Source organism: Thalassophryne amazonica, chromosome 14 (genome assembly GCF_902500255.1).
Source record: "Thalassophryne amazonica chromosome 14, fThaAma1.1, whole genome shotgun sequence".
NCBI lineage: Eukaryota > Metazoa > Chordata > Actinopteri > Batrachoidiformes > Batrachoididae > Thalassophryne > Thalassophryne amazonica.
The window spans coordinates 37,296,210-37,316,855 of NC_047116.1; positions in this window are offsets into that span (position 1 = coordinate 37,296,210).

Sequence of the window (20,646 nt, forward strand, 5' to 3'; positions counted from 1 at the left end):
AATGCACGTATATGCCGATTATAAAAAAAAAAATGAATGATTTAAAAATGACTTTACTAACACACACGTATGTATGCGGCGTTTTAGTGCCACATTGAGGTTTTTATTTTAGACTTCGAGAATAAAGTCATAATATTCCGAGAATAAAGTAAATTTTCTGAGAAAAAAAACTCAGAATTTTGTGAGAAAATATTAAGAGAATAAAGTCAAGCAGCTAAAAACACTCGCATGTAATTGGGTTACATCAACCAATGAAACAGATGTGTGAGATTGCTTTTATTCAAGAATTCTAAAGAAACATAAGAATTATGACACAAAACAGGATAGAAATTAAACAATTCTGACATTAAAGTACAGAAATCTCAATTTTTCTTTAATGATCCAAACATCAATAGTCCACATTTTCATTATCTTGACATCTCACAGTGTGTTCAGTGGCCTAGTGCCACAGCAAACAGAGTAATCAACATCCAAAACGATCTCGACAAGAGCAAAGATGAGTCAAAGAATGGAAACAGAGTGCGACCTCTGCAAAAGCAAATTTGAAGATGAACAACGATGGTGTGCAGTGGTACGTGAGTTTTATCATGAAAAAATTGCCACTATCGTGAGGGAGAAACACGAGCTGGAGCTAAAGCTCCAGAAGTGTCAAGAGCAGTCCAAAAAATGGCAAATTGAGAAAGAGAAGAAATGTGATGAAATCACACAGCTGGAGTCACAGATTACCCAGTTCAAAAAAGACATGAGGGACAAAGACAAAAAGGTGGCGGGTGGAGAGACAACGGTGCGCAGTTTAAGAGGGCAACTTAAAGAAGTGTCCAAAACCTGCAAGACACTGAAGGACAAATTCCTGGAAGAAAGTAAAAAGGTCCTGCAGCTGAATCGACAACATGAAGAGCACAAGAAAAAGCTTTTGGCTGTTGAAGAAGAGGCGTCTCTGCGTCTCAGTAAGGTCAAGGATGAATGTGACCTTCAGTTGAAGGAGCTGAAGGACAAGTTGACTGTTGAAATGACTGAAAGAATCAACCAGAAAGAAGAAGAAGTAAAAATACTGAAGGCTCAACACGCAGACCACCAGAAGATCATTGACGACTTCAAGGAATATATCAAACAACACAATGAAATAGTGAGATTCCAGAGAGAATACCAAGCCAAAAAAGTATACATGGAAGATGATCTCAAGCACCAAGTAAAAGAGCTTTCAAAGGAAGTCTGGGAGCTTAAAAAAGAACTGAGATGGGAGAGAACAGAGGTCTCCGAAAAGGACAAAGAGATTTCCAGACTTAATTTCGCCCTTAAGAATAACCAGTCAGAGATTGAGTTCTACCGAACTCAACAGAAAGAGATGAGTGACTCCTTGAGGAATAAACATATGATGCTTGAAGTAACCAAAAAACAATCTGCAGAAGATGCAGCAAAGCACAAGGAGGAGCTCGACAAAGAGCGTGAAGGACGCAAAGAAACTAAGAGTACATGTACCACTACTTAAAGAAAGTGAAAGCCTAAAAGAGTCTGTCCAGAAATTGAATGAGACCATCTGTCACCTGAAGGACAAACTGAAAAAAGAAAGAGGAAGTTACAACAAGCTGTTGCTGGAAAACAAGAGCCTGAAGGCGTTTAAGGCAAACATCCAGCAAGAATTAGAAGGCTGTCTGTCTGTGACTCACAGCAGAAAGCTGAAGGATGAAGTATGCAGAATCCATGCCATGTGTGAGGAGGACAAATTCCAAATACTGCTTAAAAACAGTCAGGACTTCCACATCACTCAGCTGAATAATCAGATGCAACAGCTCCAGAAGGAATTAACTTCATGCAAAGAGAAATTGTCCAAAGAGAGCGAGAAGAGTAAACAGTTGGAGTGCCAAATGAGGGACAGTCCATACCTCTCAGATACGGCTAAACTGGTTATTGAGAAAGATGGTTATGTGCAGAAGGTGAAGAAACAGGAGGGAGATATTGCATTTCTTAATGCTAGTCTAAACAGGCAAAGCAGAACCATTAGGACCCTGGAAGCACAGGTCAAAAAGCCAGAGAGGGTGATGTCATCACATACAGTCCAAGAACAAACATTTGCAATTGAAAACGGTAAACTGAGGGAAGTCAAAAACCCAGTTCCATTAAAACTTCCACCTATTAACACTCGAAGATGTACGTAAATCTACAAATCAAGATCAGGTGGATTAGCCAGGTGAGTAGTTAGGGTGACCACGTTGTCTCTCTGAGATGGGTCTCTTTGGGAAGAACACACTGCAGCTGCCACTGCAATCAGTCAGTTTTGGCTACATGCAGGAGAAGACCAGGCTGGTTCTCAAGCTTCGAGAGTCCACTGACCAGTTGGTTAGGAACGCAAATGTCAAGATTCACACCAGCTGGAAGTGGAATGCCCAAACTGAGGTTGACTGAGCGGTCAGTAGGCTGCAGCATAAAGAGATCATCAGCAGAGACAGTATGCCCAGCATATTGTTCCACCTACCTGTACACTTGTTAAATGTTCATTGAGTTTGTGAAAAATATGGTGTCAGTTATTTTCATTTGAATATGTAAATATGTTTTAGATGTGCTACAATGTAGCACATTGGATTGGATTAGAATGTAGCAGCTACATTCTAATCCAATTACATTTTTCCGCAAATCTGATTAGTTAATCATGTAAGATTTCAGACCGTATAATATTGGGGTAACGGTGGCAAAATATTTGACCGTTTCAAATTTGGATATATTAATCCGCGCCCTGACCAGTGTTCTGATGAGATGTCATTCCTGTCGAATGCCATTCCTGTCCTCTGTGCAACTGTGCATGCGCAATATTGTCGGGATGTGGAACTATCGATTTTTGCGACAAGACGCACAATTCGACAGAACACCGGCTGCGCGTACTGCTAGCTGTTAGTGCTGTTAGCTGAGAGCTAGAGAAAGTCGCATACCACCGCTGCCACCGAAATGGGTGAATTTAAGCTACCATACCAAAGTACTGATGTGGATTCTGATACAGAATTACCTTTTCACATTTGATGGATAACTTATGTGCCCTGACCACTGTTGGAGGGACGCTGCCTCACGATAAACCTACAAATTACCAACAGAAAAATAAACTGCAAATGATGGAATTAGATTAGAAGGGGAATAACCCCCTTGTGTCTGATGATTTGCGGATGTTCATTCTGTTATACGGTCGCAAATATCCCTTTACCAGCTCCGCTAACGTGACGCTGGTAATGCTCAATTTCGGCCTTATAACCAACAGAACAATAGGGTTAATCCCTAATTATACAGTTGTTCTGTGAAATATTTTATATGCAAGGCATAAAATAGCAGTTGTATGTACTTGTTATTTCCTGATTATTGCACATTTGTGGGTTACTGGCAGATACTCCTGCAAAAGAATGACAGCACATAGGCCCATGGTGGTGTTTTTCAACATCATCAATGTGTCAGCCTATAATGCCTTTGTGGTTAGGATGGAGATCACTCCAGCCTGGAAGAGCGTCAAAATTGCAACTCTTCTTCAAAGAACTTGGCAAAAAGCATGGTGGAACCCCTCATTCAAGGGTGCCAACACTTTCCACAAATGCCATATTCTGCTGCATTGGTGAGATATGTGCAAGATTGGCTTGAAGCAGCAACATCCATGCCAACCAACATGCAACAACCGCTAATTCTGTCTGTCTGTCCGGGATAAACTCCCAAACTATAATATGTAGCCCTAAAAACTATATATATTCTGAATCCTCATGACATGGGGAACAAACTGGTACCATTTTTTTAAAAGTTCTGGGCAACCAAAAATTTAATGCTTTAATCTATTCTCTTTATCTATTTATCTTTTATGGTTACTGGGCAACCAATGAATGAATGAATGAATTTATTTGGCACACAAACTCAACAGTAACAAAAAACTGATACACAAGACAATTCCACAGTGACATGTGTGACCAAAAGGGGGTGAGCAGAAGAAAACCTTATGAACGCCCACCCCTTATGTACATACAAACATACATATGAGGGCTGTCAATAAAGTATAGGTCCTTTTTATTTTTTCAAAAACTATATGGATTTCATTCATATGTTTTTACGTCAGACATGCTTGAACCCTCGTGCGCATGCGTGAGTTTTTCGTCGTGAGAGAACAGAGAAGTTTCAGAAGAAGTCGGTTTCAGCATTTTATCCGGATATTCCACTGTTAAAAGAGATTTTTTAATGAAAGACGTGCGGACGGGTCCGCGCGTCGGGACGCAGCCGGCGCGGTGCGGCGGCACAGGAAAAACACCTCCGTGTTGATAACCATTTGTAAAATCCAGGCGGCTTTTGATGGCTTTCAGTGGAGTGAGTATATGAGAATTGTTTAACAGCTGGACATGTTCCACTTGTCCTTAAGGCAGAGGTGTTTTTCCTGTGACCAAGCGTCGCAGCGGCTGCGAGCCGACGCTGCAATCCATCCGCACGTCTTTCATTAAAAAATCTTTAACAGTGGAATATCCGGATAAAATGCTGAAACCGACTTCTTCTGAAACTTCTCTGAGGGAAGTCAAAAACCCAGTTCCATTAAAACTTCCACCTATTAACACTCGAAGATGTACGTAAATCTACAAATCAAGATCAGGTGGATTAGCCAGGTGAGTAGTTAGGGTGACCACGTTGTCTCTCTGAGATGGGTCTCTTTGGGAAGAACACACTGCAGCTGCCACTGCAATCAGTCAGTTTTGGCTACATGCAGGAGAAGACCAGGCTGGTTCTCAAGCTTCGAGAGTCCACTGGACCAGTTGGTTAGGAACGCAAATGTCAAGATTCACACCAGCTGGAAGTGGAATGCCCAACTGAGGTTGACTGAGCGGTCAGTAGGCTGCAGCATAAAGAGATCATCAGCAGAGACAGTATGCCCAGCATATTGTTCCACCTACCTGTACACTTGTTAAATGTTCATTGAGTTTGTGAAAAATATGGTGTCAGTTATTTTCATTTGAATATGTAAATATGTTTTAGATGTGCTACAATGTAGCACATTGGATTGGATTAGAATGTAGCAGCTACATTCTAATCCAATTACATTTTTCCGCAAATCTGATTAGTTAATCATGTAAGATTTCAGACCGTATAATATTGGGGTAACGGTGGCAAAATATTTGACCGTTCAAATTTGGATATATTAATCCGCGCCCTGACCAGTGTTCTGATGAGATGTCATTCCTGTCGAATGCCATTCCTGTCCTCTGTGCAACTGTGCATGCGCAATATTGTCGGGATGTGGAACTATCGATTTTTGCGACAAGACGCACAATTCGACAGAACACCGGCTGCGCGTACTGCTAGCTGTTAGTGCTGTTAGCTGAGAGCTAGAGAAAGTCGCATACCACCGCTGCCACCGAAATGGGTGAATTTAAGCTACCATACCAAAGTACTGATGCCGTTGGAGGGACGCTGCCTCACGATAAACCTACAAATTACCAACAGAAAAATAAACTGCAAATGATGGAATTAGATTAGAAGAGGAATAACCCCCTTGTGTCTGATGATTTGCGGATGTTCATTCTGTTATACGGTCGCAAATATCCCTTTTACCAGCTCCGCTAACGTGACGCTGGTAATGCTCAATTTTCGGCCTTATAACCAACAGAACAATAGGGTTAATCCCTAATTATACAGTTGTTCTGTGAAATATTTTATATGCAAGGCATAAAATAGCAGTTGTATGTACTTGTTATTTCCTGATTATTGCACATTTGTGGGTTACTGGCAGATACTCCTGCAAAAGAATGACAGCACATAGGCCCATGGTGGTGTTTTTCAACATCATCAATGTGTCAGCCTATAATGCCTTTGTGGTTAGGATGGAGATCACTCCAGCCTGGAAGAGCGTCAAAATTGCAACTCTTCTTCAAAGAACTTGGCAAAAGCATGGTGGAACCCTCATTCAAGGGTGCCAACACTTTCCACAAATGCCATATTCTGCTGCATTGGTGAGATATGTGCAAGATTGGCTTGAAGCAGCAACATCCATGCCAACCAACATGCAACAACCGCTAATTCTGTCTGTCTGTCCGGGATAAACTCCCAAACTAATATATGTAGCCCTAAAAACTATATATTCTGAATCCTCATGACATGGGGAACAAACTGTACCATTTTTTTAAAAGTTCTGGGCAACCAAAAATTTAATGCTTTAATCTATTCTCTTTATCTATTTATCTTTTATGGTACTGGGCAACCAATGAATGAATGAATGAATTTATTTGGCACACAAACTCAACAGTAACAAAAAACTGATACACAAGACAATTCCACAGTGACATGTGTGACCAAAAGGGGGTGAGCAGAAGAAAACCTTATGAACGCCCACCCCTTATGTACATACAAACATACATATGAGGGCTGTCAATAAAGTATAGGTCCTTTTTATTTTTTCAAAAACTATATGGATTTCATTCATATGTTTTTACGTCAGACATGCTTGAACCCTCGTGCGCATGCGTGAGTTTTTCGTCGTGAGAGAACAGAGAAGTTTCAGAAGAAGTCGGTTTTCAGCATTTTATCCGGATATTCCACTGTTAAAAGAGATTTTTTTAATGAAAGACGTGCGGACGGGGTCCGCGCGTCGGGACGCAGCCGGCGCGGTGCGGCGGCACAGGAAAAACACCTCCGTGTTGATAACCATTTGTAAAATCCAGGCGGCTTTTGATGGCTTTCAGTGGAGTGAGTATATGAGAAATTGTTTAACAGCTGGACTGTTCCAACTTGTCCTTAAGCAGAGGTGTTTTTCCTGTGACCAAGCGTCGCAGCGGCTGCGAGCCGACGCTGCAATCCATCCGCACGTCTTTCATTAAAAAAATCTTTAACAGTGGAATATCCAGATAAAATGCTGAAACCGACTTCTTCTGAAACTTCTCTGTTCTCTCACGATGTCCTGGATCAATAGAGCCTGAAATGTGGAGGTTTTCAGCTTGAAACAGGCTGACGACGGCGCCTGAGAGCGCTGCGCGACATCTCGCACCGTGGGAAGTCCTTAAAGCGACAATATCACCTCAAAATCTCTCATCAGCCGTTAACATTTTCACCGAAAACCAGCTTAATTTTTCGAACCGTGTCCACTTCGATGTGTCTCACAGGTTTAGAAAAACGTTTGATCAAACAAAGCGCCAGTCTCTCAGCAACTTCTCAGACAAAGGAATTCTGACGAGGGGCTGGACGACTCCTCCCACAAGGAGTGCTCACAGGCGAATGACGTCACTGACAGGCGTGGAAAAACTCACGCATGCGCACGAGGGTTCAAGCATGTCTGACGTAAAAACATATGAATGAAATCCATATAGTTTTTGAAAGAAATAAAAAGGACCTATACTTTACGGACAGACCTCGTAAACAATGATCAACAAAACACCCTAACCCTCAACACCCTTGCCAGCTTGCAGGCGGTTGGCGGGGGAGGCAGAATGGAACAGCGCGGCACTTCGGAGGTGGTTTATCAACGGTCTAAACGAACCGAGGGATCTGGACTTGCTTATTTTGCTAATCATTAGGCTGGATAATCACATGAGGGAGCGGCGCCGGGAGAAGGGCCATCGGGCTGACCGGGACTTTTCTGCTCGCCCCTCCCTCGACACACATCAGGTCCGCCTCTTCCAAGCTCCATCGAGCCCTCCTCAGACATGCCAGCTCCCCCCTGCCTGGCGAACCTATGCAGCTTGGCAGGGCCAAATTTCCCCCAGAAGAACGCAGACGGAGACTGGCATCTGGGGAATGTGTCTATTGTAGTATTAAGGGGCACAGCCTTAGCACCTGCCCTATTCGGCCAAAAAGATCACGCTCATTCCGTAGGGTCCGGGTTACGGGTGAGCCAAGCCAAATTTATGGGTGTGGGTTCAAATCGCACCCAAATCCCAGCCACACTATTCAACAATGAAACGCTCTCAGTTCCAGCCCTACTTGATACTGGAGCTGAGGGCGATTTTATTGATACCACTTTTGTGTCTAAATCCAAGATTCCACTAGAGGCACTATCTTCCCCACTGTCTGTGCATGCTCTGGATGGCACACCCCTTTCCTACTGTCACTCACCCACACCGTTCGAGTTTATGTTAGTGGTGTCAGGGAATCGTGAGTCCATCCCACTTCTATGTGATTCCATCCTCTTCCCCCCCTGGTTATAGGCCACCTGTGGGTTTTCAGACACAATCCAGAATCAATTGGCAGACTGGGGCTATAACTTGATGGAGCAAAGCCTGTCTCCAGGGGCGCAAACTTCTACAGACGCTTTATACGCGGGTTCAGTCAGATCACCGCTCCTCTCTCTCTCCGCACTTACCTCCTCTAAAACCACGTTTCAGTGGACTCCCCAGGCTGACTCCACCTTCTCTGTTCTAAAAGAACGATTTGCCACGGCACCAATACTTATCCAGCCTGACCTGGACCATCAGCTCATAGTCGAGGTTGACGCTTCTGACACTGGACTAGGAGCAGTTCTATCTCAGAGGTCTGAGGGGGATAATAGGTACACCCGTGTGCTTACTTCTCGTGGCGCCTTAACCCCGCTGAAAAGAACTATGACGTGAGTAACCGGAAACTCCTAGCTGTTAAAGAAGCCCTAACCGAATGGAGACATCGGCTGGAGGGGGCCGCAGTTCCATTCATTGTTTGGACTGACCATCGCAATGGGAGTACATCCAGACTGCCAAACAACTGAATGCCCGGCAAGCCAGGTGGTCCCTGTTTTTTGGAGGTTTAATTTCTCCATCTCCTATCGCCCAGGCAGCAAAAACCTCAAACCTGACGCACTGTCCCGCCAGTTTTCAACTTCCAAGATCCATCAGAGACTTCAGAGACCATCCTGCCTCGATCCATGGTTGTGTGGGCACTGACCTGGGATGTTGAGCGAGCCGTCCAGAAAGCCTAACCCGTCATCCGCATCCTGCCCACCCGGTTGGCTTTTTGTTCCACCTCGGGTTTGATCTCAGGTAATCCAATTCTGCACTTGTCCAAAATGTCATGCCATCCCGGGGTCACCCGTACTGTGGACCTTCTTCATCACCGTCGTTTCTGGTGGCCCACGGTACAGGCTGATGTTATGGAGTAATCCCAGCCTGCTCGGTCTGTACCCGAGGCAAGTCCTCCCACCAATGCCTGTTGGACTCCTGCAGCCTCTCCCGATTCCAGACCGCCCGTGGTCGCACCTCGGGATGGACTTCGTCTCAGGACTTCCTCCATCCCAGGGTAACACAGTTGTCCTCGCAATCGTGGATCAGTTCTCCAAGGCAGCCCACTTCCTGCCCTGCCAAAGTTACCAACCGCCCAGGAGACCGCTGACCTTCTAGTCCTCCACGTCATCCAGCTGCATGGCATACCCCTGGACATTGTATCTGACCAGGGACCTCAGTTCACGTCGCAAGTCTGGCGGAGCTTTTGCACTGCTCTTGGGGCCTCGGTCAGCCTGTCGTTCAGGTTTCATCCACAAACCAACGTGCAGGCAGAGCAGACTAACCAGGACATGGAGACAACCCTACAGTGTGTCTCTGCCACACACCCATCGGACTGGAGCCTACACTTACCTTAGGTGGAGTATGCGCACAACTCCCAAATCTCTTCAGCTACAGGACTCTCCGCCCTTCGAGGCCTCCTTGGGTTATCAGCCGCCTCTCTTGCCTTCCCAGGAGGTCGAGGGTCTCTGTTCCGTCTGTGCAGCTCCACCACAGGAGATGCCGGCGGAGTGTGGAAGACCGCAGCCGCTCTGCCCTGCTGAAGACCCCTGCCCGGACGCAGGGCCATGCTGACCGGCATCAGACCCCTGCCCCTGATGGCTGTTGAATGGTGTTAGTTTGTGTTGATGGCTGTTCGTTGTGTTGATGGCTGTTACTGTGTGATGATGGCTGTTAGTTTGTCTTAATGGCTATTGGACTGTTAGTTTGTGTTGACGGCTTTCAGATTGTGATCTTGGCTGTCATATTGTGATTGTGGCGATTGAATTGTGTTAGTTTGTGATGATTGCTTTAGTTCATGATCATGGCTGTTTTATTGTGATAATGGCTGATGAATTCTGCTAATTGTGTTCATGTCTGATAATTTGTGTGAAGGCTGATCATTTGTGTTGATGCCTGCTGGATTGTGTTGACGGCTGTTGGATTGCATTAGTTTGTGATGATTGTTATTTTGTGATTGTTAGTTTGTGTTGATGGCTGTGAGTTTGTGTTCATGGCTGTTGGATTGCATTAGTTTGTGATGATTGTTATTTTGTGATTGTGAGTTTGTGATGATGGCTGATAGTTTGTGTTGATTGTGTTCGTTTGTGGTGATGGCTGTTGGATTGCGTTAGTTTTTGGTGTTGACTGTTATTTGTGTTGATAGCTGCTAGTTTGTGTTGATGGCAGATAATTTGTTGATGGCTCCTATTTTGTGATGATGGCTGATCATTTGTTTTGATGGCTCTCAGTTTGTGATGATGGCTGTTGGATTGCATTTGTTTTTGATGGTGGCTGTTAGTTTGTGTTGATGGCTGATAATTTGTGTTGATGGCTGCTAGTTTGTGGTGATGGCTGCTGATGTGGCAGTGTGGAGTGTACATGCCCTCCTCTACCTGTGTCTGGAAGTTCTTGGTTGTGCGCACCTGGTTTGATTATGCTTCTGCATGCATCTGGTTCTGATTGCGTTTGTTGGGAGCCAGGGATATAAATTCAGTGTTGTTTGGTTGGCTCCGATCTTCTTTTCCTGGTCTCCCCCGTGAGGCAGCGTTGGAGTGGCTTTACACGCTGCAGTGACTGCGTGCATTCATAATTTTTTTTCTCTCTAGAGCTTTGTGTGGCTCTTATTAGTGGCTGGAGTGCTGCTTTACTCCGAGCACCACTACGGCTAATAGCCGCCGCTGTTCGAGAGCATGTTTGGGCCACCAGCATCTGATTTGGGGTAACCGGCCGGCTTTGCCTTTTTGGCCCATTTGATTGTCTTTCGTCGTCCTATAATGCTGTTTTTTTTCTTACAACGTGGCCCTTTGTGCGCTTTTTACGCATGTTGTCTGAAGGTTGGGAGTGCCTCCACTGGTGTCTTGAGCAGACCGGTGCGTCTTCTTACTGGTGAGTTGCTGGTTTCTGTCTTTTATAAACAATTACAGATTATTTTGGTCTGCTAATGTGGTGTCTACATCACAGCGGGACAAGGCTGCACCTCCCGCGGTGGCTGCTGGGGACAGCTGCGTCGACTCAATAATTCAGATGCTGGCCACGCTTTGCGTAATTCCTCCTGTTGCTGCTCTTCTGGATTCTGGACATTGGATGACCAAACTGGGTTCTATTAACAGTCCGGTAACAATTAAATTTTGCTATGGACGTTGTAGGGGTTTTAAAGCCAGATGTGGGCGGGAGAAAAAAGAAAAATAATATATCGCGTGCTGGCTTTATGAACTATATTATTCTATACCTGTAATTTATTAGGGCCCGAGTAGGCAACGTCCTACGAGGACCCTATTGTAATTGCGCTGTTTATTATTATTATTATTAGGGCCCGAGTAGGCAACGTCCTACGAGGACCCTATTGTAATTGCGCTGTTTATTATTATTATTATTTATTATTATTATTATTATTATTATTATTATTCTCACTCTGAAATCCAAATTTCGGCCTCTTCCCATGCTCAAAACTCACCAAACTTTCCAAAGTCGTCCGGCCGGATCCGAAATTCGATATTTGGGGGCGTCGCACATGGTGGAAATATCGACAGGAAGTCGGCCAGTTTGATTTTAAGTTTCGATTTTGTGCAAATTTTTGCCATTTTTGGCCATTTCCACTACTTACATTTGAACGAACTCATCCTAGGGATTTCATCCGATCGTCTTCAAATTTGGTCAAAATCATCACAACACATTGGTGATCAAGTTATCAAAAGATTCTAATTAAGTCAAAGGCGTGGCTGCTAGGGGTCCATCAAACTTTGGCGAGCTTTTCGGAGCACGCACATTTTCACTTTGAACGGCTGTCACGCCCACATACTTCATCGTAGATCCTTCAAACTTGCTGGACATGATGAGGGCTCCGCCCTGAAAGTCTACATATCTAAGTTCCCACCTGTGCCATAGCGCCCCCTGGTGGTGGCGGCAAAGGTCGTATTTTTACTTAAGAAGTCCTGATGTCACATACTTAAACCCAATCACTTTATTCCACTTCTGTGGAATGTGTGACTTGCATAGACGTACAAAAAAGTCTCTTGCACCATGGGTCTACGCTAACGGAAGTCGGCCATTTTTAATTTTCTTGTCATTTTGCCATCATTTCCTCACGTTGTATTTGAATGAACTCCTCCTAGGATTTTGTCCAATGCACTTCAAATTTCTTTGACAGCATCCAAAGATGATACTGACCAAAAGTTATCGAAAGCCTTTCTCTATGTTGAAGGGTGTGGCCGCTATGGTGCCGCCATTTTGACCCTTTGCCATGGAACATCAAGTCATGATAACTCCTTCATGCTTTGCCTGATTGACTTGAAACTTCACATGTATGATGAAGGTTGGCCCCTGAACACACCCAGCCCCTCTGTTTGTACACTGAGCGCCCTAGTGGATGAACAATCAACATGTCATAACTCCTTGATGCATTGTGTGATTTGTTTAAAATTTTAACTGTGTGATGAGTGGTTGCCCCTGCATGCACATGCCCACATGTGGTCACAATGGCACCCACTGGCCTCGGTAGGCGGTCGCGCGGAACGAGAGCCCGTATATGACTGCTTGCAGTCCTAGTTATTATTATTATTATTATCACTTTTGAAATCGAAATTTCGGCCTCTTCCCATGCTCAAAAACTCACCAAACTTTCCAAAGTCGTATGGCCAGATCCGAAATTCGATATTTTGGGGCATTGCACTGGTCGCAGAAAAATCGCGAAATAGCGCCCCGTAGAAATTTTCAAAAACCCCTCCTCATTGGGCTTTTGTCATCGTAGCCTCACGAAATCAGTACACATATTTACCATGCCAGGATGCACAAAAAGTCTCTTACTGTCATGGTGAAATATCGACAGGAAGTCGGCCATTTTGATTTTAAGTTTCGATTTTGAGCAAATTTTTTGCCATTTTTGCCCATTTCCACTACCTTACATTTGAACAAACTCGTCCTAGGGATTTCGATCGTCTTCAAATTTGGTCAAAATCATAACAAAACAATGGTGATCAAAAGTTATCAAAAGATTCTAATTAAGTCAAAAGGTGTGGCTGCTAGGGGTCGTCAAACTTTGGCGAGCTTTTCGGAGCACGCCATTTCACTTTGACGGCTGTCACGCCCACACACTTAAATCGTAGATCCTTCAAACTTGCTGGACCATGATGAGGGCTTCGCCCTGAACGTCTACATATCTTAAGTTCCCAACCTGCGCCATAGCGCCCCCCCAGTGGTGGCAGGAAATGTCCTATTTTTACTTTAAGAGGTACTGATGTCACATACTTAACCCGATCAACTTCATTCCACTTCTAAAAAATGCACAACAATTGGTGAATGTAGGCGATGAACGCTGTGAAGTTACGAGTAACAGCGTCCGTGTGGCGGTGTACCGAATATTGCCCATTCGCCATGAAATTACGTTCTTCTTTTTGACGGCTTTAATTTTGTCACTCATCATGAAAATTGATACACAGGTCGAGCATGACAACCTCTTACAATTCATAGGGGTGTTGCCCATGGGCGGGGCAAAATGCCTCAATAGTGCCCCCTTGAACCTTTCAAAAACCCCTCCCCTTAGGGGTTTTTTTTGGAGTAGGGAGATGAAAATTGGTACACATGTGTGACTTGCATAGACGTACAAAAAAGGTCTCTTGCACCATGGGTCTACTCCAAACAGGAAGTCGGCCATTTTGAATTTTCTTCTCATTTTGGCGTGATTTCCACATGTATTTGAACGAACTCCTCCTAGGGATTTTGTCCAATGCACTTCAGATTTCTTCCAGATCACCCAGAGACGATTCTGACCAAGAGTTATCGAAAGCTTTTCTTTATGTTGAAAGGGGTGGCCGCTATGGCGCCGCCATTTTGACCCTTCGCCATGGAACATCAAATCATGATAACTCCTTTATGCTTTGCCTGATTGACTTGAAACTTCACATGTATGATGACGGCTGGCCCCTGAACACACCCAGCCCTCTGTTTGTACACTGAGCGCCCCCTAGTGGATGAACAATCAACATGTCATAACTCCTTCATGCATTGTGTGATTTGTTTAAAATTTTAACTGTGTGACGAGTGGTTGCCCCTGCATGCACATGCCCGCATGTGGTCACAAGGGCACCCACTGACCTGGGTAGGCGGTTGCGCAGAACGAGGGCCCATATATGACTGCTTGCAGTCCTAGTTATTATTATTATTTATTATTATTCTTCTTCTCACTCTTGAAATCAAAATTGCGGCATCTTCCCGTGCTCAAAAACTCACCAAACTTTCCAAAGTCATCCGGCCGGATCCGAAATTCGATATTTTGGGGGCGTTGCACATGGTCGCAGAAAAATCGTGAACTAGCGCCCCCTAGAAATTTTCAAAAACCCCTCCGCATTGGGCTTTTTTCGTCGTAGCCTCACGAAATTCGGTACACATATTTACCATGCCAGGACGCACGAAAAGTATCTTACTGTCATGGTGAAATATCAACAGGAAGTCGGCCATTTTGATTTTAAGTTTCGATTTTGAGCAAATTTTTGCCATTTTTGCCCATTTCCACTACTTACATATGAACAAACTCGTCCTAGGGATTTCATCCGATTGTCTTCAAATTTGGTCAAAATCATCACAACACAATGTTATCAAAAGTTATCAAAAGATTCTAATTAAGTCAAAAGGCGTGGCGGCTAGGGGTCATCAAACTTTGGCGAGCTTTTCGGAGCACGCCATTTCACTTCGAACGGCTGTCACGCCCACATACTTCATCGTAGATCCTTCAAACTTGCTGGACATGATGAGGGCTCTGCCCTGAACGTCTACATATCTTAAGTTCCCACCTGCGCCATAGCGCCCCCCGGTGGTGGCGGGAAATGTCCTATTTTTACTTTAAGAGGTCCTGATGTCACATACTTAACACCATCAACTTCCTTCCACTTCTAAAACATGCAGAACAAGTTGGTGAACATAGGCGATGATCGCCGTGACTTACGAGTAACGGCTTCTGTGTGGTGGTGTACCGAACATCGCCCCTTCGCCATGAAATTACGTTCTTCCTTTTGACGGCTTTAATTTTGTCATATCATCATGAAAATTGATACACAGGTCAAGCATGACAACCTCCTACAATTCATATGGGCCTCGCCCATGGGCGGGGAAAAGTGCCTCAATAGTGCCCCCTTGAAAATTTCAAAAACCCCTCCCCATAGGGGTTTTTTTTGGAGTAGGGAGATGAAAATTGGTACACGTGTGACTTGCATAGACGTACAAAAAAGTCTCTTGCTCCATGAGTCTACTCCAAACAGGAAGTCGTCCATTTTGAATTTTCTTCTCATTTGAAATGATTCCACATGTTGTATTTAACAAACTCCTCCTAGGGATTTTGTCCAATGCACTTCAAATTTCTTTGACAGCATCCAAAGATGATACTGACCAAAAGTTATCGAATGCTTTTCTCTGTGTTGAAGGGTGTGGCCGCTATGGTGCCGCCATTTTGACCCTTTGCCATATGAATGAATGAATGAATGAATGAATGAAAACTGTTTATTTCGAACATTTGATACAACAACAATTACAAGATAGATCAGTAAAGACAACAACAAAAAAGTTCCAACATGTCCGAAAAGGGGTAGGGTGAAGCATCAGCTTATTTATCCCTACCCCTTCTTCCCCACAACCAGTAATACCCTTTGCCACATATACACATAGATTCCTACACACCTAAACCGATATCAATATATATATATATACACATACACATACATATATACATACACACATCAACATACATACACATATATACACATATACATATATACACATATATATACACAAACATAAATATACACATACACATACCTACTTACATACAAAATACTATATATTTACAAAGCCGAAGCAAAAAAACAAAACACCCTAACCCTCCATTACCCTTCCTCCTCCCTATACCCAGAAAAAACATATTTTTGTACCGCTGTTTGAACTGGTTCATGCTTGGACCTTGCTTGAGCCCCACTCCCAATCTGTTCCACATCCTCACCCCACAGACAGAAATACAGAAACCTTTTAATGTTGTTCGTGCCCACTGATGCTTAAATTAAATTTCCCCCTCAGACTGTAATCCCCTGATCTGTTAAAAACATATTTTTAATATTTGCTGGAAGTAAATTGTTTATTGCTTTATACACAATTTGTACTGTTTGAAAATGAACCAAGTCTGTGAATTTTAAGAATTTGGATTGTAAAATAGTGGATTTGTATGATCTCTATAGCCAGTATTATGAATAATTCTTATAGCTCTTTTCTGCATTACTGATAGTGATTGTGTTGTACCTTTATAAGTATTACCCCATACCTCTGCACAGTACTGTAAATATGGTAAAACCAGTGAGCAGTAAAGAATGCGGAGTGAGTTGTGGTCCAGAATATGTTTCGCTTTGTTTAGAACTGAAATGCTTCTCGACAGTTTACTTTGTATATGTTTTATATGAGTCTTCCAGTTTATCTTATCATCTATTTTCACCCCAGAAACTTATTTTCATGTACCCTTTCAATATCTACCCCCTCGACTTGTAACTGAACCTGTATGTCTGTATTACAATAGCCAAATAACATGTATTTTGTTTTACTTAAGTTAATGATAATTTGTTTCTGTCAAACCATATTTTCAATTTTCCCATTTCTATACTGATCCTCCTCAGTAACTCCTGCAAATCCCCCCCTGAACAAAAAAATGCTTGTGTCATCTGCAAATAATACTAATTTTAATATTTTGGAAACATTGACAATATCATTTATATAAATTAGAAACAGTTTTGGACCCAATACTGACCCCTGTGGGACTCCACAAGCATTGTCCAAGCATGATGACGTATATTCCCCCAACTTCACAAACTGTTTTCTGTTACTTAGGTAGCTTCTCACCCAGTGCAACACCAACCCCCTAATCCCATACTGTTCAAGTTTATTGATTAATATGTCATGATTAATTGTATCAAAAGCCTTTTTAAGGTCTATAAATATTCCAACTGAATGTAATTTGTGGTCTATGGCGTTTGTAATCTCCTCAACTGATTCTATTAATGCAAGTGATGTTGAACTATGTCCTCTGAATCCATATTGACTATCCGTAAGTAATTTATGTTTATTTATGAATTTGTCTAATCTATTATTGAATAACTTTTCTAATAATTTGGAAAATTGTGGAAGCAAAGAAACAGGTCTATAATTTGTCTTATACAGCGGCACAACCTTAGCTATTTTCATTTGATTGGGAAATTTACCGGTTTGAAATGATAAGTTACAGATGTATGTTAATGGTTCTACAATCCATTCAATGACCTGTTTTACCACCACCATATCAATTCCATTTAAATCGGTAGATGTTTTGTATTTACAATTATTCACAATGTCTATAATTTCATTTCCATCCACTGCTGTGAGGAACATTGAACAGGGATTTCTTTCTATGAGATTATTATCCCAATCCTCAGGTTGGGAATCGGGAATTTTTTCTGCCAAGCTTGGTCCAATATTTACAAAAAAATTATTAAACCGTTGACTACCTCATCCTTATTTTCCTTCTTGACATTATTATCAATGAAATACTGAGGGTAACTCTGTTTTTTATTACCATTTTTGATAATGCTATTTAATATATCCCATATTCCTTTAATATTGTTTTTGTTATTATATAATATGTTACTATAATATTCCTTCCTACATACCCGTATAATATTAGTTAATCTATTTTTGTATTTCTTATATCTATTTTCTGCCTCTTTAGTCTTTAGTTTTATGAATTCTCTATACAGTGTATTTTTCTTATTACATGCATTTCGTAACCCTTTCGTCATCCATGGTCGAGCTTGGATTTTTTGTTTTCTGTAGTCTTGTTTAATTGGACAATTTTTATCATATAATGATGTAAATATTTGTAAAAAAGTTTCATATGCACTATCAACATCACTTTCACTGTATACCTTTTCCCAGTTTTGCTCCTGTAAATCCTTCTTTAGTGTGTTCATGTTTTCCTCTGTCCGCACTCGCCTGTATTTATTTTCTCCTCTGGCTGATTCCGCCGATGGTTTCTATTATAAACGATGAAAACTGGTAGATGATCACTAATGTCATTGATTAATAATCCACTCACAGTGTTATTCTCAATATCATTGCTGAATATATTATCAATTAAGGTGGCACTATGGGATGTAATTCTGCTTGGCCTGGTGATTTTTGGATATAAACTCATACTGTACATTATACTGATAATTCATCTGTTATTTTATGCTTATTTGGATTGAGCAGATCAATATTTAAGTCACCACAAATGAACACAGTTTTTTTTATTAGTTTTTGAGAACATTTTTCCCATACAGTCAGTGAATGTTTCAATACTAGATCCTGGTGCTCTATATATACAGCTGACTAATACATTTTGCTTTTTTCTTCACATATTTCAATAGTTATACATTCTAATAAGTTATCAATCACAGTTGTCATATTGTCTACTATTTTATAATCCATGTTCTTATCCACATACACAGCCACTCCTCCTCCACTCTTATTTTTCTGTTTACACAATTAAATTCATATCCATCCAGTTCAAAATCCATTCCTTTATCTTCATTGATCCATGTTTCTGATATAGCAATTATGTTAAATATTTTTTTAAACTGACTTAAATATTCTTTAATGTTGTTAAAGTTGCATATAGACTTCTGCTGTTGAAATGGATTATTGATAATTTGTTATCCGTTTTAATGATCCGATTAAACTGTTCATCTGTATAATAGCAACAACTGTCATTGATATTTGAGAAGAAATTATTGTCCGGGTCTATATCGTGCTCCAAGTCCAGTACATTGTGGTCTGTGTATTTAAATGTTCTCAGTTCTACTTTTCCATGATCAGCAATCCTTTGAGTTATATCCTTCTTGTCTCCAGATGTAGATGAATAGGTAGTAGATGAATAGGTTCCTCTGGTCTGTGTCATGGTGTTGTGATGTGTTTGTGTCCTCATACCTTATTGGTCATATTTGTCCAGATCCTCGCTTTAAGAAACACTATTGTTCATATTTGTCCAGCTCCTCGATGTTCCTTATTGCCATGACTTTTGCTTGTTCTGGTGATCCGTTCAGTTTGATGAATATTTTACAGTTTGAAGTCCATGTGTGCTGGATTTTTCCCTGTTTCTTCAAGAAGCGTGCTTTCCTGGCGATGTCGGCATTCCGTTTGGTGAGATGTTCATTGATGAATACGTTTGTCCCTTTCAGTTTTCTTCCTTGTTTTAACAGTGCTGTTTTGTGTTTTCTGTTGCCATAGAAAATCAAGTCATGATAACTCCTTCATGCTTTGCCTGATTGACTTGAAACTTCACATGTATGATGACCGTTGGCCCCTGAACACACCCAGCCCATCTGTTTGTACATTGAGCGCCCCCTAGTGGATGAACAATCAACATGTCATAACTCCTTGATGCATTGTGTGATTTGTTTAAAATTTTAACTGTGTGATGAGTGGTTACCCCTGCATGTACATGCCCACATGTGGTCACAAGAGCACCCACTGGCCTGGGTAGGCGGTCACGCGGAACGAGGGCCCGTATATGACTGCTTGCAGTCCTAGTTTTATTGAGTTTTTCTTTCTTTTTACTATCGCCCTAAGCATTTAATGTGTTTTTAACTGTAACATACTGGTGTCTGGTTCATTTGCAGGTTTCTCTTTTGTGTGTGGATGCGAGTTTTGTAATTTTATTGAGTTATTTTGGATTTACTGTTTTTTTACTTACAATGTGTTTTAATGTCTGTAAATGGGCTGATCTTAACAAATTATGGTTGGGAATAAATAAAGGATATATTTCTGTAGTTAACCCTTTTTGCCTCTGCTCCCCTTAATTAAAAAAGTTTTACCTTTTTTTAATTAAGTCTATCCTTTATTTAGGCCTATCCTAGGTGGCGTTGTCAGCAACTTTGTTAATCTGTTAATACCAGATCTCTGACTTGAGCGCTAGATTGCTTGCCCATGCCACACTAGTTTGTGCTGATGACTGTTGGATTGCATTAGTTTGTGTTGATAGCTGATATTTGTGTTGATGGCTGCTAGTTTGTGTTGATGGCTGTTGGATTGCGTTAGTTTTTGGTGTTGGCTGATATTTGTGTTGATGGCTGTCAGTTTGTGTTGATGGCTGTTGGATTGCGTTAGTTTTTGGTGTTGGCTGATATTTGTGTTGATGGCTGTCAGTTTGTGTTGATGGCTGTTGGATTGCATTAGTTTGTGTTGATGGCTGTCAGTTTGTGATGATGTCTGATGTTTGATAAAGTCAAATCAAACCAGGCATGCCTGATCATAGATGTTGATATTCAAACACAATTTGAACAGCTACAGATAAAAGAAGTCGAATATTTCTCCAGACAGCTACTAAAACACACAAACAAAGGTTCCAGTATAACAGCATCTACATAACACAACTCAACCACATTCATCTAATACATATCTGGAAAATACCATTTCTTTGTAGAAAGAACTTTCACTTTAA